Consider the following 22648-nt stretch of genomic DNA (forward strand, 5'->3'; position numbering starts at 1 on the left):
ACTTATATTACTAAATTATATAATTATTTCTCGTTGTTTTTATTTTAAAAGAAACAACTGTCACTCTGACGCTTAATCTTTTGTTTACGTAAAGAATTGCAAATGGCCGACAATAATAAATTCACTTTGGGCCTGCTTAGGCAACGGAACAATTCTACTATCAAACTTGCGTTTGTATACAGCCGACTGATTCGCAGATAACTTCATACTGTCGCGCACTTTCATAACGGGTGCGCGCGCAGCTCTCAATTTCACTCTCTACCAAATGCCCCAAAAGAAGTGTAACTTTAAAAAAATTGCAGACAATTTGAAACTAGAAATAAAAGGGGGAGGTATTAAGCCGCACCAAGTGTGCGAATGTTTGCTCTTCCCCACTCCAGCGAAATTCTCTTGACGTAAACGCTTTTTTTGATGAGCGAGCAGAAGAATTTCGCTGGAGTGGGGGAAGAACCAACATTCATTTCGCTCGCTTGGTCTAAATGCGGCTTTATAGTGTGTTTAAAGGCGGTTGTTTGTGAAGGGACGTCACTGCTGTTATGACAAGACAACTAACACGCAATGAACACGTGACGTAACAATGCCAGCGCATGCAGAGCAGTGACGTGGAAGACTGATACATAAGTTGATCTATATATATTAATTATGTCAGGATTTATTTACAATTCATTGAGAATTAGTATAAGTATGTAATAATTTTGTATATTATTTAAATGAATTTAATAAAGTTATAATATGTTTTCAAGTGTATCATTTAGTTTCTGCTGAATTGTTTTTTGATAGAACGTATCAATTTACACGTCGATGATAAATAATCATAAATAGTAATAATCAGCAAAACCGCATTGTACCCGAGGTTGCTCGAATCGAATATGACCAATTGAACTTAACATGATTTTTAATAACATTATGTTGAATTATTATTCTATAGGTATAAGATTTATTTAATAATTACTTCTTAGTGAACTTTCTTTGTTCAAATATCTATTGGTTTTCACACATATTGTGACGTGGATATGTTCAATTTCCTTGCCAATTTGCATATCGTCACTGTTCTGGCAGAAGACACTAATTCGAAAAAATTACATTTGAGTTAGTTATACCAAAATGTTCATTATTTCAAACTCTACCGTCTGGTAGCCTTCTTAATAAATAAACAGTCTTTATTTTAAAGTCATCCTTTTTACGAGTACTTAATAAACTCACACTATAGACCATTTCAAACATTTTAACAACTTCAAAGTCAAATTACTCAAAACTAGTATTCTCCAGTTAGTGTGTTCTGCCAGAACAGAGACGATATTATACTCATATCATACTTGTATGCTATGTATGGGTAGGTATATGGAAATGTATCTGGAAAAGTGCGGTATTCCTCGTTTGAAGTGACGAAAAGCTATAAGTAGTAGGTAGGTGGAGTAAATAAGTCAGGAGCACCTGCAAAGCTATTCTATACATAAGGTGGCTATCGAAGATAGTTTATCATATTTATGTATTGAGGTGGTTAATTGTAACAATTAGTTAACCGTCAAAACTCTAAAATGACAAAAAGTGCTATGTTTTAACAACCCCTCTCTTGGCTGTATTAACTTTTAGAGCGAGATAAACAGTTTTTGTAATTTAGCGACGGTTAACACAATAATATTATTGTCAATGTAGAGGCCAATTGGCGTAACCCTCAAATATCAAATTGTTCAGGAACTGAAAAAAACTGTGGGCACTGGATTTGCTTATTATTTTATATACTATATAGGTATTTATTATTTTACATACTAATATAGTGTTGTATTACAAATGGAGAATTTTCTTTTATTAACACACCAGTGGCTTACGTTTAGAGGGTTACAGCATTTGGCTGGAATACTTTTTGTCAAATAACAAATAGCTTAAAAATAGTTTTGAATTATTTTTAAATGAAATATTTTTTTGGGATTTATAATACTTGGTCAGTTCGTGTGAGTATGCAATAAGTCCATTAGAATCAAAATGTCACTTCGGTGAAAAGTGAGGGTTACGTCAATTGGCCTGTACAGTGACGATATTGTAACAATTAATCATTACATAAATATAATAAAGTGATAACATTTATCACTTTAGCTGTCGATAGCCGCCTTGTGTATCGAATAGTTTCGCTTATAGATTTAATTCCGCTCCCTCTCGACTTCTTAAAAACAATAAAAAAATATCAAAATGGACACTCCCCTCAAATCATTTTTCTGTGTGTGATTTATGGTTTTTATTTTTTTATCGTAGAAGAAGGTCAAATCAGTCCATGTTCCTAAATCCTCCACTAAATATACTAATATGACATAATATTGTTATTGACATATTGTTATATTATGACATCGTATCGTTCATTCAATGAATGATTGCTTTTTTAACGTGAAAATCTTTTATTTAGTCAGCATATTTTTTTTTATTTACCATGTCCGATTCTAAAAAGATTATATAGGGCAGGGTTGGCGAACCTTTTTACGTATGCGTGCCAAAATATCCCAAAATATTATTTTTTGACTGTCTGACGTGCCGAGAAGTTTTTCAAAGGTAAAAAATAGACATAAAAATTTTATTAAAAAAAAATTATACTTAATCAAAAATTATAATTGAGTTCTTCCTTGAGAGTATTACTATATTACTTAGTTTGGTTCTTTAAGAGCGTACTTCAGTGAAACGGCAAATAATTTTCAACAGTAGGTGCGACGAAATTTCTCACTAGTCGCCAATCGGAGACTGAGTACGCATGTCGATTTGTTTTGTCATGGCGTCGGATGAAAATATTCTTAAATCGTGTATAGATGACAAAAAAATTTTACGTATGTACTTAAAAAAGAAAACATGTGAATGAATATACTATTATTATTAGTAATATAACAATAAACATAACATTAAATGGACGCATGTTGGATTTTTATGACAAATTATATTTCGTTCAGCACGCGTCATTTGCACAATCCGCGCATCGCCTAGCCACGATCGAAAAAGACCATGTCTCAACTGAAGTATTGCCTTAAGCACAAATTGACGACAGAATTGCTCTGATGAGATAAGGTATTCTCTCGCTACAGTCAGTGGTCTCAAGCATTGTATATCTAATGGTTGTAAATCGATCAACATCAGAGATTCGTGGCGCGGCTTTCGCCGCCGCCTGATGAGGTCAATCCGATAATATTTCGTCTGACGCATAAAACCTAAGGACCGATCCATGCAATTTAAATTAAACGTAATGGTTATTCTTCAAGAGTATTTGCCTACTATTTCTTATACAATGTGGTCTGCCATTTAAACATGAATTTCGTCGTTTCGGTTTTCCCATCGATTGGTAAATATTATTGGTAAAACTTTTATTAAAACGGAAGAAAATACGCATGGCTATATCGTCATTATTTTTTAATATTAAATAATGTATATTTATTTAGAAAAAATTCGCGTGCTTTGCAAAATCATCTCGCGTGTCACTAGTGGCACGCATGCCATAAGTTCGCCATCACTGTAACAGGGCATGCAGACCATCAAATAGTGGAGGTTTGTATTATCAGATGTTTTTTTTAATGATAGTTATTTCCTCTACCAATTAGGTTCATAATTTGACTCCAAACACGTACTGTAAAACAATATGTGTACCCACGACATTATAAGCCAACGCGTTAGCCTCTCGGACCATCGTGGGCGTATAATGTTAGTTATTTGAAATTTTAAGTTTCCCTTTTTTATTTTTTTTATGTACCTACCTAAGTAGGTAATCGTAAAATGATTTGCAAAATCATATAACTCACTAGAAAAGTAGACTGATAAGGGGGAATACCCGTGACCTGAACGTTTCTATTCTTGTCTTCTTATCACTTTGCCTCGTTGTGGATGTTATTTCATTATTTACCGTAACTATATAATTACCTATAATATATAGATGGATATAGATCAGTGATGCACAAATCGCGGCACGTGGGGCGCATGCGGCCCAAAATGGCATTTGTTGCCGCCCATAATAAAATTAACAAATTGTTATCACCAAATTTGTCATTGAATACGACAAAATTCTTATTTCCTATATTTATCCTTAGTAGGTATAACTAAGTCTAAGTTCTATCGTGAAAATACATATTAATTATGTACGTTATGCAGAATGGAGAGTAATTTGGAGTAGCCGATATGTAACTATTAAATTTAAAATGTATGTCTCATCTAGTAATATATCATTTAACACTTTTACTCACTGCGGCTCGTGAAAAACTTGGCTCTTCTTTCAAATAAGTTGTGCAACACTTATATACATAGATCCATCAATACATTTTTAATCTTTTCTTATAATGTTCATGAACTTTACTTGTTAATAATAAAAAATAGAAATTTAATTCCCCGCTTTCTCGCATACAATCTCTATCTACGCTTACTACAAATCTCCTATTTACAGGGACGCGCCAAGCGCGGGTATTAGGGGTGCGAAACAAACGGGCGGTAGTACCTATTGAGGGGACGGCAAAAGTCCGACAAAAACATTTTAATAATATTATTAAGAGATACATAATAATATATTTCTTGAAACACTTTTGCTTGTTAGCGCGAGGGATGGTTTCCAATCCTGGTGTCCTAATAAATTTGAATTTACATGCGCCTGCCAATTATCTACGTGGTCGCAGTCATGATTTATTCTGGATCGGAACCGTTTCCTCGTGTCAAGTCTATCAGGCACCATTAGCGAGGGGTGCAAGATTAGTAAATGCGCTCCCTAAAGACATAGACATTTTCAGTGATGTACTCGTACTTTGCATTTTCTTTTTGAAACTTTTCTGTGTAAAATTGTATGTTTTTTGTTTTCAAATTTTTATTTTTCTGTATTAAATTGTACTTAAGTACTTATGTTTTGATTTAATTTGTTTTTCTGTTATTATTATTATTATATTCTATATTGTAATATTTGTTATAATGTAAATCTAATGTTGTGTACGTCTTGAATTTAGATTTGTTATGTCCACAATGTTTTGTATTCTTAAATAAATTATTGAGTTGTTTATATTATAGATATTACTGATTCAATATAAGTAATATATAAAATTAACTCTGTGATGAAAAAGTCGCCTATTGTTAAAAAGGAGCATTTCTCTTTCGTGTATTGAATATTCATTTATAATTAATGTTTCCATGATTCATCTATTTAAGACGCTTTATTTTACAATTCACAATGTTACATAATTTAATTTGTAAAATAAGTCAATATTTTGATGATTATAAAATAATTATTTCAACCTTTCTTTGACTAAAAAAATACAAATTATTATACCGACCCCCGGCCTCAGTTCTGTTTTTTCACACCATATACAGCGCTTTCACGTGTCAGTCTCAATATAAAAGTTGCACGATACATCTTTCTTGATCATGTTTTAATGCTGAAGAAAATAATATGAAAACGATTGCGTATACCTACTTATGTGTTTGACATGATCCGCAGCGACCTAATTGGACTTCGTGATAATGTGATAATCTCTTGACTCCGCTCGACATTATCAGCTTTGGAGCAGTATCAGTGGCGCACTCAGGATTTAATATTGGGGGGAGCCCAAGGAGAGCCCAAATGAAAATGGACAAAAAAATATTGCAGTTAACAAACAAACCTACTCAACACAGCCCTATTTCTAGTTTATCGGTCTTTTGTCTATTGCACTCGGTGTACCTACACCATGGTCCCCATATCCTGGAACGGGCCCCCAGACTAGGATATTTGGCGGGCCACCTACCTACCGCTAAGATTAAAGGCAGTGTGAAACACTACGTTAACGTTTTTCAAATTGTGTTTTAGTTCAAATTAAGCGTACTTATACAGTGAATTATTGGCGATTTTTAATATGAGGGTTAATTCCAAAAAGCGATAAATCCACATTTGGTCAAAATCGAGAAAAAAATACGCACGTATTCTTTGTAAGTATAATTTTACACAATATGTATTGATCTATAAATTCCAAAACGCGACATAACCCTACGAAAAAAAATATTTGAAGTCTCGATTTATTACAAAAAGCGCCAAGTCCGTGTTTCATATTATTTAAAGCTTGGTTGATTTCGTGCGTGTTTAAGTCAACCAATAAGGGAGCGTTCAATATTGAAAAGGGCGTCTCCCATGCTGTAGCATCTGGTAAACTCATGACAGTGCCACGGAAATATGTGCCTTATGCGGAGTAAATTAAAAAGTGAGGTACAAATAGCGCTACATCCAATTTTAGTTTGCCTATATTTATTACATTTAAGAGTTTATTCGCTGAAACAAATTGCCATTTGGTTCTAATTTCGACATAGAATACAACGGGAAAAATAATCTCACGTTAAAACAAATAATTGAAGCTTGAAACATAAAAACGTTGTTTCCCGAAAATATTGAATTGTGGACTTGTCCCTTTTTGTAATTAGACGCCTTATATATCTACTGGAGCTGTCGAGTATCGACATATAATAATCAGAAAATATATTGCAAAATTACATAAATTAAAATATTGATGGCCATGAAGTATAATAGCAACGCAGGCGACTTTTTTTACTATTAAAGCTAATTTATTATGTATGTTTATCTCACTTATCTGGTCAACCCGACACGTTTCACACGCATATCTTATTACTATACGTAATACATCTATAAATACTATATATATCGAGTGCACGCTCGTCCGTGACGTAGGTAAGTATAGGTCGATACACCTGAATTTTTGTCCGACGGGGTAGTATGCGAGAGTTTGGCTGCTTTAGTAGACCAAAGTGGTACCCGTTCGCTGATATGACTCCGTTCTACTTCCTCATTTATGATATTCTTGTTAGTTACCAAGGAACCGATGTTATGCACTCCGGTCCATTTCGAGCACTGTTAAAATAATAATACAAGTTAGTTTAGTTGAGATGCAGCGGCTCTGCTGCCTAGACTTACTGTACTATATTAATAGTAGTATGGCATTGTATGTACCAATTGGCAGCAACATTGTTTGTATTATGGGACGCAGTAGAAACGCACTTACAATTATTCCAATTTTAAAATTTTGCACAGTATGGCAGGATTCTTTATCAGGGATTTTTTAACGAGAAAAGACAAAAAAAATGAAAGTTCGAAATAAATAATATTAGATACAACTTTTTTAGAATTTTATTAAATTATAGTTAATTATATCACTCTTAAGAGTAAGACTTTTACACTAAATTGAGAGAATATAACAACGTACCATACGCAGTCTCAGACCTACATCATCATTATCATTATAAGTCACCCAGAAGTATTATCTATCCTGGGTCAGTGTCTTCCAGATATATACGACGGCCAATCTAGAATCTCCGTTTGCACAATCCAACTACCGGAGTTTGGACCTACCAATAATCGCCTAGTATCCACGATTCCCGTCGGTGGTTGACCACCGTCTAATCCAATTATTCTTGCTACATGACCCGCCCATTGTTGCCTGCCAAGATTAACGAATGCAGAAATATTTTTTTTTTCTAAGAGGTTGTAGAGCTACAGGTTGTGCCGAATAGCCCATTCTTCTCCTTCTGGTATGGCTCCATATATCGCGTTATGCCCAGCATGCACCTCTCCATACCACGTTGTGTTACTAGTTTCTGGATCTCTCAAAATGTCGAACTGTATTATAAATAGTATTTTTTTTCACTTTATTTGCTCTTTAGTTTCTCAGCATTTTATTGATAAGTATGATAATAAAAAATATTAGAGATTTTTTTGTGCAACGAGAGGCTCAAATTTAATATTCTTTTTATAATGTTCAAGAAATCTATAATTTTCATCGTTGGCAAATAGTTTCTCGTCCCCGTCTGGCGTATTTTTATGTTCGCCGACGAGTTGGCAAGTTGGCAACTCTGTATAGTCTTATTTAGTATGATGTAATTAATGTAAACAACATTGTTTTAATTTAGTCATCTATGATATTTAGTCACTACTACTCATCAGTCGGATTAGCAATAGTGTTTGTGGCGTGCGTGTTATTAATTTTACCGTGCGTCTAATTTACTTTTCGGTGAGCATTAACATAACATTTTGTCATATTATCGACGCTATTTTGTTAAATTTGACGTTTATATTAATACTTAATAATGATGGTCGGATAGTAATTATTTTTAATAATGTTTTGGTGCTGCCATACTGAAATATTTTAAAATCGTTATTTTGCGTTGTTGGCGTGGTCGCATAGTGACGTTGCTTGCGGATAGCATCAATAATTTTCGTTCGATATCAATATCGGTACCGATATTTTTTCTTTCGATATTGCGGCCGTACTAATAGTAGACATCTACAGTGCCTCTAGATCAGGGATGGCGAACCTTTTTACGCACGCGTGCCTAAATTTTCGAAATATTATTTTTCTACTGTCTGACGGGCCGAGCAGTTTTTCATAGGGAAAAATAAAATAAATTAAAATTTAAAAATTCTGTTAAAAAAGTTGGAAAATTACAATTGATTTCTTGAGATTTTTCGCCGTGTTACTAGCTTTTTTATATCTTTCAGTCTTTGAATATTTTTTTCCATGTTCAAAGAGATCGTGGAAGTATTTTAACCACGCTACCTTCATATAATCTTCCATTTTTAGCGATAATGTTTGAGTCAAAATAGCAATCAGCTGTTTGTATTTGAACGAATGTAGATAAATTTTATCAGGTTTGTTGATGAAATATTTTCATTTTTAATTGCCTGATTGATCTCAAGCATTGTAAATCTATCAAAATCAGAGTTTCACGAGACGGCCCCTCCCGCCGCGTGATGATGTTAGTGCTATAATATGATGTGTGACTTTTAAAGCCTACGGACCGACCTATAAAATGATATATCTACATTAATTTTGCAAACGTAATGCTTATTCTTGAAATTTGTAGTATTTGCATGCTATTTTTTATACAATGCGATCTGTCATTTTCGCAATTCGTTGTTTCCGTTTGCGCATCGATAGGTAATAATTATTCGTAAAAATATTAATAAGAAGAAAATACGCATAGCTATGTCGTCATTATTTTTAAATTTATTTGTAAAACTCTTTTGTATTTTTAATGGGTCATTTTTTTCTCGTCAAAATAAAACATTGGCATGCCATGCAAAATCATCTCGCGTGCCATTGGTGGCACGCGTGCCATATGTTCGCCATCTCTGCTCTAGGTGAAAATTTGAAAATTCAATAGATTTTTCAATAGATAATATTAATAGGTTGCCACTAATTGCCACAAGTGTAATAAACCAACGATTTTACTTGAATGAAGGGTCAGATATAGGGTATTGACATTATTTAGACGATCGATACATTATTATAATATGACAAACGATTTTCTGGTATGAAATGACATATGAGCGGCAAAGTTGTTATCCTTGCTGGTGAATTTTGTCAAAACATTGCCATTAATTCATGGAGATAACTTAATTCACATGATCAAACCAACTATTCATGGGATTATTGTTATCTCATAAAGAACATATGATGGGTTTACCAATTCGATGAGATGGCATGTGGCAGAGTGGCCGTACATGAAGTAGGTAGCAAAAGCGTCAATTACTACTCACTTCAGATCAACTGACTAGACAAGTACCTAGTATTCCGAATCTGGCCGTGTTTCTTCAACATCAAGAAAACCGTCATAGTATGGTTCCAATTCATCGATATATTATTAAGGCTCTACTTCAGTTGAGGCATGGTGTAAGAAGACCGTGGCTAGGCGATGCGCGGATTGTGTAAATGACGCGTGCCGAACGAAATATAATTTGTCATAAAAATTCAACATGCATCCATTCAGTGTTATTTTTATATTACTAATAATAATAGTATATTCATTCACATGTTTTCTTTTTCAAGTACATACGTAAAGTTTTTTAGCCATCTTTACACGATTTAAGAATAATATATTCATCCGACGCCATGACAAAACAAATCGACGTGCTCTCTCTCTCCGATTGGTGACTAGTGCGAAATTTCGTCCCACCTACTGTTGAAAATTATTTGCCGTTTCACTGAAGTACGCTCTTAAATTCCAATAGAAGTGGGCGTATTTAGTTGTATTAAAATAATTAATATCCTTATATTTCCGGTAATCCTTCGTAATTATCATATTTTGATATATTATATGTTGTTCATAGTAACATTGTTATATAACTTTGGTACACTAATAGCATTATTACAAACATATCAAGCAGATTATGTTATCTCGTACTTCTCAGCAAAAATACTTCAATTCTCAATCTTCTTGGAAATTCCGATGTTCGTCAGTAATCTTCCGTTTAGTTTAATAAAATAATAATTTAGTACTAAATCCTACGAAATAATAAGCGTAAAGTAAATAAAAGCAAAATATTTTCTATTGGGTGCACCAAGCAAGTCAGTACACGCAGTCACGTCCCGAGACAAAAAGCCGCCCATAGGCAGCGCCAAAATGCCGCCCCATTTTCTTTTTAACAGTACTTTTTATCATTCTTTCAAGACTCCAATATCTAAGAAATGTGTCGTATGTACAAAATATTATATACCACTAAAACATACAAAATAAAATCTATAAATAATATTCCCCCATTTTTTTGATGGTGATACAGTGGCTTCTTACTTGTAATTTCTGAGGTACATTAATTTGCTATGTTTTGATGAATTATTAAGGGCGGTCCGTGTAGCTTTTCTTCTTAGCAAAACTTTTCGACATCTGTAGTGATATTTTTAGCTTTACATTAAAATGTACCCTCTAATATATAATATAAAATATACTTAATATGTTTCTTGATCAAAACTTTCTTTATTTCAGATTGTATTTTTTAATTTATAAAATAATATAATCATCATCAAAATGGGAATTCCACGCGTACGAACGTGTTGTTGTGGGTGCGATCTGAAGTCCGGATCGCTGGTCATTGCATGGTTGAATATGGTAAGTTCCCTTTAATAGTTTAATATGGCTTCAAATATGCAATAACAAGTATCAACAAAAAAGTATATATATGCAATAACAGCAAGTATTTTATTAAAAAGGTGGGAATTATTTAATATAAACAGCAAGTAAAAAATGATTAATGGTAAGTATTCAAATAATAACAATGGAAATATTTAAATTATTGTAGGGAATTATTAAAATTATTATAGGGAATTATTTAAATAAATAATGGTAAGTATAGATATCAATTTGTCAGAATGAAATCTATTTTGGACAGATTTTTTTTTTTACAGTAATAACTTATTTCGTAGCTTCCTTATTATGTTAAATTTAGTAGGATAGATTGTTCTTTCTATCTGGCTCTCCAGAACAGATTGTACTAGAATAGTATTTCTCTATTATTTCATCCCTTACGCCTATTTACTGTATCAGTATTTGTGTATCTATAAAATTGCTCAATGATGCAATGTGAGTCTCCTGAGCAAGCTGCTAGTGCCTTTAAGATACTATTTCATTTTAACTATCGGTTGTAACTTAACTGCACATTCCGAACCATCAGTTGTAGATAGCTGTTAAGCATACACTCTTGATCTAAGCGCACTTCAAAGATCTAATTATGTAACCTTACCTTGTAAAATTCAAACCCTTTATCTCTACTTCATTGCGGAGTTAAATACAATTGTAGTGTATATTATATATATGTTCAACTTTGCAATAATAACAAGACATACTTCAGACTTATATAGTATTTATTACAAAATAATTACTATTTTCAATATCAGAATTAAATACTAAGACAGACATCAGTTGTTTACAATAAATATATTTCTTATGTTCATAAATTCACAATAATAATCAATGGTAACAAACATATGACAGAATAAGACGTTTTCTTCAATTACGTATCAATTACATACAATATATTACTAAAAACGACCGATGTCGATCAATGTGAATGATTGAAAATAATAATCTAGGACAGTGCTCCGCAACCTTTTCTCACCCATGGCACACCAAAGGTATTCCCATAATTCCGCCGCACACCACAGGTAAAACAATTTATACATCAAAATATGAACCCCAAATGCTGAAGCGGGTCCCCTACCTATCGCTAAGGTTAAAGACAGTGTGATACTCTAAAGTAGGTAGTGTTTTATAAATGGTGTTCGAGGTAAAATTAATGGTATTCATTGTATGTTTAGCTATTTTTTGTATTTATTAATACAAACACTCCCCAATCACATATTCAAAAATATTAGTAACAGCGTAGCAATATAGCGCCGCATGTGACGTTTTTTTTTAACCATTAGAGAAAATTTGTAATTTGTGTTTATCTCACTTATCTGGTTGATCTGCCACGCCCCCCTTGAGCCTGGCCCCTCAGACTAGAGCTCTGACGAAAGAGAAACCCGAAGTTCTTGTCACTCATCAAGTATGACTGCTTATCATTTTTAATCATAGCTTGAGTTGAAAAAAGTTGCTCACATAGGTATTTATGTCGTATAAAATGGGAGCTGAACTGCGATAGCCTTGTCGGAAGTCCGAGGACATTTTTTATTAACCAAAATCCAGAAAATACCCAATAGAACAACGGTGAAATTCATTTTTAGCGTCATGTCGTTCCTCAATTCAACAAAATTCCTCACGAAAATAATTATAGTGTTTCTATAGAATTTCTGGCATTTTTCGCAAAAGGTTTTCGAATCCAGTCGTATTGATTGTATGAAAGTAATGATGAAATTTCTTTTGCAGCAAAGCTATAAGTTTTTGAGCCGGACCCAAAATTCATTGCTTATTTTCAATGGTAGTGAATTTATTTAATATCCCTATGGTAGTGAAGCATATCAATATATTTCCATTCTGACCTTGCATTTTTTTTATTAATTTTATTCAGGTGCTCAAATATATTACCAGCCATGCACGCAAATTTGGCCATTAAGGGGGGACATGCTCGTCGAAGGTCAAAAATGAGTTTTTATTGTATTTTCAAACCATGATCCTGGACACTCCTTAAACGTTGTAGATAATCTATTTATATAATTTTGAAGCCTTATTATCCTTTATAGTTATTTTAAACATTTGATGACTGCATAAAGTATTTTTGTTACATAAAATAGTATTCTTTTAAACCTCTCGCTCTAATGTTTTAGAATATAGTCATATTTTGGTACATAACTGCGCAGTGGTGCTAAGATTTTTTACATTTATTAATTTTTAAACGCATTTATAAAACCATTAGCATAATTTATTACGAGATAATTTTTGTAAAATATTCATGATAAAAAATTATTTTGATAATCTCTGTGATCCCAAATTTGACAAGAATTAGGCATTTTATTATTCAAAAAATCGGCAAATGCTATTCTGGAGATTACTTCGGGCATATTATTCAGAATAATGTTTTAATGAAGTACCTACTTAAATCTTAATTTTTTTATAACACAATTAACACAATATGTTATTTTTTATTTTATTTATATTACAATATTATTTACTCCATTAAACCTATGTATTCCCGAGATTGAACGTACATAATAAAAATGTATTAAATAGTATAAATTTTACTAAATATATTTATTTTTAACCGATTTTATCAATGTTATTTGTACATATAAAAAATTATACTTACTATAGAAAAAATCCCAATCTCGGGATCCTGGAATTGTCAAATTGTAATCTCGAAATCCCGGAATCAAAATTTTGGCTCGGGATTGGATTCCCTAGTCGTGACATGTATTATTTGATAGTGTGTCCAATATAGGTAAGCTTGCGAGTTCAACCAATGTATTTTGTTTGCTGGCCATCAGAAAACATTGAGAACGAGGGAATATGTCATTCAGCTGCTCGTAAGATGAATACTTCTGGCGTTTCCGACTTGCGGTGTTCGCAGAAGTGTGGAAAAGTAACTTAGCTTGTGAGTGGATCCACATGGCTAAGAGAGATATAAGCTGCCGGTGCATTTCGCATGTGCTTTTGGACGAGCTTAGAAGCTGCTCTGTTAGTACATATAGTCTATATGTGCGTAACAGGATGCAGAGGAGTAGTTCAAAAGTGCGTTATTGAAACTATGAAGGGATGTGAAAAATGGTTGGTTGAGTTTTGAAAAGTCTAGAGTTGGAGTATCAAAGGACGCCTAAGACAATTACCCATAGTCAGGAATCTATCTAGTGTTAAGAATAGATCCTTCGAGTAAGAATGTCTTAGGGACAGAAGTCAAGGGTTGCTGCTTCTAAATGTAACTAGAGATGCTAATTTCGTGGTGTGTACCTATGTATGAATGTGTGTAGGAAAACCTTGAGCTTGCCTGAGCGGAGTTAACACCTGTCTGCATGCACAACTGGCGGATGACGGTGGTCAAAGCGGTCTACTTTGCGCTCTCCGTCGTGACGCTGGTGATGCTCTGTCCAGCTGCTGGCTGCGCCGGAACTGCCTCTTCCTGGTTTGCTGAGGAGTTCATGGAGTTCCGGTGATTTGGCTGTGCTGGCGGCTGGATGGATGTGGTTGACGGGTGCAAGGATGAGAATCCTTGGTGGCTTGGTGGTCTGCGTGGTCCGGTGTCTCATTCGACTTGTCTGGACTCTGGAGTGGGCAGAATCTGATTGGATTGTTGTGGCTGGCCTCTGATGGTGAAGACAGACTGTCGGAATCGTGGAAGCTGTCATCGAAAAAAGGAATTGGTGGTGCCATTAGCGTGCACCGTAGTGGGTCCTGGTGCGTTGTAGTTGTCGATGTTTGTATGTGTCCAGATGTGACGTGAATCTTTGATAACTGACTGACTGAATTGCTTTCTCCTACTGAGTGTTTTATACAGATTCGATACAATAGAAAATGCTGCTATCGCTACTTGGATAATATATTGATAAGCATGCTTATTAGGTTTATTGTGTAATGCATGGCTCGTTTGTAAATAATTGATTTTAATTTGAACAATTAGGCAGTTTTTAATAATTAGGCAAGATTGATTTTCATATAAACCACTTTTGTGCATATCATGATAAATCGTTTTGTAAATTATAAATAATTGATTAACCTTACAGTACATTATATGTCGACTCACATCAATGTTATAGTGCAGATTGCCTTCGGGCTCACTGGTCGCGAGGAACTAGGAGAAGGAGGAAGAGGTGTCGAGAAACGGACTGATTGGGTGTGACGCCATTCGCTCGTAACACTAGTCTAGTCCCTACTCTGGCGTGAGCTGATTATATTTTTTAACACATGGTGCCAAAATGAATGTGGATCTTCAATGACGAGTTAAAATTTAAATAAATATAAACATTCATCAAGGCAATAATTTTAAATGTCACCATTAGCTATACCGATGTATAATATAATATCTTGATTATATTACAGATCGCCTTCATATTGAATTTCTGCAAGCAAGCTATGGTTATTGGATTAGAAGATCCGCATAAAGTATTTATTCATGGGGTGTATACCTTTGTACCACTTATAACGTGCATTATCGGAATGTTACTAACCCTGGTCCTGATGATAGGTATCTATAAGGTATGTATAAAATATCAGTGTTTTTTTTCCAGTTATATAATATAATTCGATAATTTCGGTCTAGATTAAGAGTGAGGCATTGAGGTGACGTGATAAATATGATTTAAAAAACACCCACTATGGCCGCGCGCCAGGCTCGAATCCTGGGACTAGCAAGTATATATATTGTTTTTAAATTTGTGTATGACTCAGAGTATGGACCTTATAGGTTGAGCAAGTGGCTGACATCCATTTCTCGTAAAAGCAAAATCTGTTAATACAACCCTCCACTTTGTGGAGGCCCATATCGTCAGTGTTTTGTAAAAAGGGTGAATCAACCATTTTGGTAAAATCGAGATTTTAATAAAACTACAATATGTACCCCACTAGCTTTTTTGTGTAAAAACAGCGAATTTGTATCTCCACAGGAAAGTACTTAAAAACGATAATCGACTAAAATTAAATTAATTAAAATTACGAAATAAAAAGCGAATTTGACATATTAGGCCTTTTAAAATTTTATATAGTAATACCTATTATAATGAAAATATTCTTTCTTAGCTTTATTATAAACTTGTTAGATATTTATAATAGTCTACAGTTAAAAAAAACAAATAAATGTCAAAAGTTAAAAATCCTCCTCCTGCAAAATATAATTTTGGTTAATTCGCCCTTTTTACAAAACACCGACGATATGATCTCATTCTATGAAAAAATACGAGACAGTTTCCCCTACGCGAAAGAATTTGAAGGATCCAATGACCCGGCAAAACTTGATAACTACATGTTACATCAAGAACGGCATATACTATAAAGTATTGAAATCAACTTACTACAAAAATTATTATACCACGGGAAAAAATGCAGCGTTAATATTTTATAACATTTTAAAATTTTACGAACCGAAGCGCTCGATAATTTTCCGATAATAATAAAATGGGTTATTTTCATTATATGTCTCCCATGCGTTTCGTATTAAACCTTATGAAAGAATATGACAATGTAAATAGTTTTAATTATTTTCTTCTCATCTCACGAACTAGAGCTGAGTTCCGGTCGGTTCCGGTTCATTGGAGCCCTGGGAAGAAAATCTTCAATACATGCAATGTTGTAAATTTTGATAACTTTTTAAATTCTTTCGCATTTTTTTAAATGCAGTTATAAAACAGGTTACTGTAAATTTAACGAGGATTATAATATTGAAGACTAGCAAATCATGCATGACAATTTTATGAAGGATGTGGTTTTATATCAGTTGTTGATACTTAATAATAACTACAGTATGTAGATCAATGCATAATAAGTAGTATGCGTGCGAAATGATTTTTTATACAATTATTGATCCACGCCCAGTGAAGTGACCATTTTTGGCACCCAAGGTCAGGAGGGATTACATTACCAAGAATATACAAATCCATTTTGTCTAAAAATAAAATATTGCGTTAGAACATTACACGAAAGTCCAAAAAATGTGATGTAATAATAAGGGAGTAAAAGATTTTGTGACGAAGTGTGACAATGGGGGGAAGGGGAAGGACAAATATAACGAAAATCATGGGAAGTGGGTTGCTATCTGGGCGAGACTAACAAATTTTAAGCCTCGAGTGTGGAGAAACACGGGATAAAAAAAACTACTTATAAATAATATGGTATTCTGTATCATAGCATGCACTAAGTGACTAAGGTTTCAATATTCGTCATATTTCAGAATACTCATGGCGTTTTCTGTTTCTTGGATTTTATGGCCTGTCCATCGTAAAGTACAAAACCTTGGTCTACCTATAGCTATTACATTTCTATCTTGTTGATCTATTTTGTAGGCATGAGCGACTCATTTTATCAGCACTCTATTATTATTGGTGAAATTTTTACATATATATGGATAATTTATTTTCAGTTTTCAGATATAATTGTAAAAAAGTACCTATGCCATTGATCTACCAGTTAAGCAAGTTTAAAAATGGTGCATACTGATATACCTAAAATGCAAAAAGTTTTTATCGGTGGTGACAATTTGATATTTCTGTTTTATCAAAGAAGTGGGGAATAATATCTTTCAATCCTGGCAATACTTTCATAATACCTACGTCCATAATAAAATGAGCACCGCCGCCAAGCATCGAGTCAAACTTGTCGCATTCTAGGTATAGCAGCGCTCGAAATTTTGACGAACCGGAGCGCTCAATAATTTGCCGAAAATATTAACATAGTTATCTAAGTTTATGTATAAGATTAGATGTTTTATTATAAGTATAGCTTATCTAGGTCAGCGCAACTATTCTATACACAAGGCTGCTATCGGCGGCTATCGAAGGTAGGAGTATACAATAAGTAAGCCGTCTAAACTGACAAAGTTGGCGGTTTCATAGACCCTAGCCGAATTGAAATTAGCAATACCAGATGCGGGTAGAAGAATAGTTTTCAATAAGACACATTTCTCAGCCGGCACAATTTTCATTTGACTAGCATCAAGTAGAGTATTTTGTGTGCCAAAGTCCTTAAAGAAACCTCGATAGTAAATGCGAGGTATCTATAAAGGCATCTAGAAGGGGGAAAAAAACTGACATAGATGTCTATCTCGCTCTAAAAGTTAAAACAGCCAAGAGAGGTTGTGTTAAAACATAGCACTTTTTGACAGTTCAGGCGGTTAACTTATTGTAACAATTAACCACCTGAATACATAAATATGATAAATTACCTTCGATAGCTGCCGATAGCAGCATTGTGTATATAATAGATGCGCAAATGGTCGAATTCATTTTTCCACGAGACGGAGCGATAATTTTGGGGATTTCATGAACTGGAACGGCGCTTCGGTCATTTCGAGCCCCGAGGTATAGTTAACGCTCATGGTAAAATTCCACATGAGCATGACACAACGCTGATAGTCTGGAGTTCAACATATTGTTTTTTTTACAGGGTAAAACAAGGTTCCTTGATTGCTGGATGATAATCACAATCATTATAACTCTTCTGAGCTTCGTATACATACTATATACGGCAGTCAATTTGATGAACCTAGATATACCAACAGATAAAAAACAAATGGTATTATCTGTAGGCTATGCGATGATAGTACTTATATCACTTAACTTGAGTAAGTACAAAATATAATTTATTACTATCTAAGAACCCGATGGATAAAATATCTAGCGAAAAATACCGGAGATTTCCTTCGTGTTATTGTTAAGTATAATATTATTTTTGGTTGCAATGGTTTGATGTGATGAAAGTGATGTTTGCACAAACTGAAAAGCTAAACAATCTAACGTTCTCTGTTATTTTAAATCACATATTAAACAAATAGTTTTGAAAGTCATTTACTTGTGTGATAGAGTTATAGCTGAAGGCCAATTCTTGAATGAAGCAGTATTACCGGTTGCACAACCTAAGCGCAAACCTACTACAACGAAGTATATTAAAAGTCGACCGGTGGTGTCGAGTACAGTATGCAATTTAACTATACACGCTTTGCCGCTAGAGGCGCTAGTAACTCTCCATTTGACTTTGACATATTATTAAACGTCAAAAATTTGTACGTAGTGAGCAGACTGTTATTCTATTTTTTCTATCTTTTACACAACTATTACCGCTGAAAGTATTAGTTTGTGTTTAAATTCTCACTCAAATATTTATTGTGATTTTGTAATACAAAAACACACATGTTTGTTTGCAAAATACAACGGAGATTCCATGTTGTAATATTGTTATATTGGAGACGTAACTGATTAATTGGCTACGTACTTCAACAATTCACAAACGGTTCGTTTTGGCATGTTTACTTTCTATCTTACTCTAACGCATGGATATAAGGTATAAGCATGCTGAATGCTTTCTCACTCGCACGAATGCATTTCGTTCGAAGCTTTATACACACAATATCTCCTGTAAAACTAAAAATTATACGTGCTTCATTAATGCTTCATTAAAGCGGTGTTTTTACTGCTTCATTCAAGAATTGGCCTTCAGGGAATGTGAGAGGAGAGGTATGGTTGATTGACCCCAATAAATTAACAGGTTGACGTGTGAAAATTACTCCCTAATTTATCTTCTCCTTTCTAAAGAAAATTGATTAATTTTAAAGGACGATGAGTATTTAAAGTTACTGATTCTAAATTATAATAATTAATAATTATGAAGATCGTGGTTGAGATGAATGACGGCTCGACGGACGCTATTGCGTTGCGAGAGATTTGAACTGAATGTATATTGAAAGGTAAAAATACCTCCGTTTTATATTGATTTATTACAATGGAAGGTCATTTATATAAGGCTGAGGTTAGCACCTTCTTGAACGTGCTTACGTAGCGGTCATTGAACTCGCCGTTGCGTGCGTCTTTCTTTCGAAAGAATTCGATTACAATGCGCAATTTGATTTTGTTCCGTATACGCATGAAACACAGTTTCATTTTGCCGAAAAATATGCGCTCTCTATATATTATCATTACTCTGAGATAAGTCCCTTAAAGTTTTTTATTACGTAATACACGCATTTGTGTCCTACATTTCAAAATCCACTTTTAGGTATTTTTTACTTTTTGTGAATTGTTGAAGAACTACTGCTTTCTAACATTTCTGCATTATCAAAATGTGGAATTTATTAATTTTAAATATTCTATTTTCGAAGTAATATAAACATTCAACCTTGTGACTGTGTATTTTTTTGTGAAAACTAAAGGCTGTTTTTCTCTTATTCATATTTTATGGACTTGGCTGATTTTAAAATCTAGCGACACATTTATCGTTACTGCCCAGAGCGCTAAAATACCTTTATACGTCCCTGTGTATCCATTTAGTAAATAATCATTCCATCTCAAATTTTTCCAAAGCTGAGATAAAACAGTCAACTTCTAAAGAGTTTATCAAACTACATTTTAATGATAATATTCATAACATACCTATTCTATTTTTTATTTTCAGTTTACGTTGCCTACAGCATTTTCATCATATACAACTACAAGCTACAGTTGACTGAACATAGGGATGAGAAAATCGTGCAGTTTACAATTTTAGAGAATGCCTAATCACCATTAAATTACTTACAAAACCGAAATATATTTTTATACATAGGTACTTATTAAAAATAAATTCTTATATTTCAACATAATTAGAATTAGTAGGTATATTATTAATATTCAACAATTTTATGCATATTAAATTTGTAAGACTCTTTTTCAATTCAATATATTACGCTATTAATTTCAAAGTTGGTAACCCCCATTTTTATTATTTTTTTAATATTTTTCTTGATTCTGATTGTCAAATTCAAATTGATTTATTTCGCATATTATAATGAACATGACAAATTATAAATTTAAAGCGTTCACGAGATGACATGTATGTGTTAACAATTTTCAAACAAAAATAGAATACAATAATAAAAATAAAAGTACATGGATGCACACAAAGTATTAGTTTGATAGAACTACAACTGGTAATAGACTAAAAACTTATAAAACAACGTCCACCTAAATTTACCCATACGTAAGTGGAATATATCAATATACGAAGCGATTTGATTCAGTGGCGCACCCAGGATTTAATATTGGGGGGGGCCCAAGGAAGAGAATGTAAATTAGTCTCATAGGCTCTTTTTATTCTCCTCGTTTATCGGTCTTTTGTCTATTACCTACACCATGGTCCCCACATGCTGAAACGGGCCCTCAGACTAGAATTGGCGGCCCCCCTACCTACCGCTAAGATTAAAGGCAGTGTGAAACACTACATTAACGTTTTTCAAATTGTGTTTTAGTTCAAATTGAGGGTACTTATACAGTGAATTATTGGCGATTTTTAATACATCTACTTTAATAATGAAGCTGTCGAGTATCGACACATAATAGTCAAAAAATATATTGCACAATTATATAAGTAATTGAAAATGTTCATGACCGTGAAGTATAATGGCGCCGCAGGCGACTTTTTTACTATTAAAGCTAATTTATGGTGTGTGTTTATCTCACTTATCTCGTCAACCCGACACGCCGGGCCCCCCACAGCCCCGGCCCCCAGGCTAGAGGCATGTCAGCCCTCCCCAGCCATGACCTACACCACTCCGGAATTCGGGTAAACACCGAGAATTTTTTGACAGTTCCATTAAGGATTGGGTTTTTAAAAAACCTGAGATTAGTGTTGTGTTAGAAATTAAAATCTAAGAATTTTTTCTAAAAGGGGTGCTGGAGAATTACAAATCATTTTTTGCCGTGTTTTTAGGCCCCAAGGTATAGTTTATTGGCTTTAAATTTCAATGTTTACAATCATTCTGATAATTTTCATGTTTGGGGGGTGCCAGGGCCCCTTGGCCCACCCCCTGGGTGCGCCACTGATTTGATTAAACATAGTTATTGCCCTGTAAGTACTTTTCCATCGTATGTGAATTCACAAAAAAAATATCAAATCCACCTTAGTTAGTTATTTAAATACAATTAAACCGGAGGTTGATTGCGAAGTCATTTAATTATATTCATCTCAGCCGCCTTTTTTCAGGTCATTTTATTTTCGTATTCACTTTATCGAACTGTTTAATATTAAATAAGTATTAAAAATAAATTAAGTGTTCTAAATTAAATGTGCTCGACGGTTTTTTTTGAGATTATCTCAAAATTTATTATTTTTAGTAATTATTAATAACCATGATCTTACTTTTACGCACAAGGTGGTTGTTAGTAATTTGAATAATCACAAACATCCAGGCTTTGAGAATTTCACATAAATATATTGTGTCCTCACGGGGATCGAACCCAGAACTTCCGGATGGAAGGCCAGCGCCTTAGGTACTGCACCACGAGAGCCGCTTGGTTACATCGAATTGCCGGAATATGGAGGTTACCAACATCGAAACTAATATGCCAATATTATGTTTATTTGTACTTATTAAGCAACACTCATGATACTTATTAATATGACCAGAGTCTCAGTTATGTAGTAAGCAATTTCTTGAATTGCTTCGATTCTTAGGCCAATTAATTTTATATGACACACAAGATGTTGGATGGAAGGAAAACAATCCAAATACGATCTCCAATAGATATTATGTATGATCGTATGATATTTTTATAATTTTAATATAGCTTAAATGTCAAATGATTATGTCTGCCATTATACAATTAAGGGGAGGCTTCTACCTACCACAGGCACCTAGCGGACAAATACGAAGCTTGCAATTTGAGACATTTTTTTGATAATTCACAATTTCAACTGAATTAATTAATAAATATGTATCTGAAAACATTAAAATGAAAAATATTTTTTTATTTAAAGATAAACCTCGAATTCTAAAACAAATGTG

The 22648-nt window shown here is 33.7% G+C and overlaps 1 long non-coding RNA gene across 1 annotated transcript; it reads left to right on the forward strand.

The window, feature by feature from the left end:
- Positions 1-7925: 7925 nt before the first annotated feature.
- LOC147070626 (uncharacterized) lies at positions 7926-20566 on the forward strand. Its single transcript, XR_015070864.1, has 5 exons — positions 7926-7994; positions 10747-10869; positions 15226-15381; positions 18280-18457; positions 20281-20566. It is a non-coding gene; the product is annotated as an uncharacterized LOC147070626 (long non-coding RNA).
- The last annotated feature ends 2082 nt before the right edge of the window (positions 20567-22648 follow it).

This window comes from Rhyacophila brunnea, unplaced genomic scaffold, assembly GCF_057557595.1.
Source record: "Rhyacophila brunnea isolate RB1 unplaced genomic scaffold, BYU_Rbru_1.0 scaffold_21, whole genome shotgun sequence".
Taxonomy (NCBI): Eukaryota; Metazoa; Arthropoda; class Insecta; order Trichoptera; family Rhyacophilidae; genus Rhyacophila; species Rhyacophila brunnea.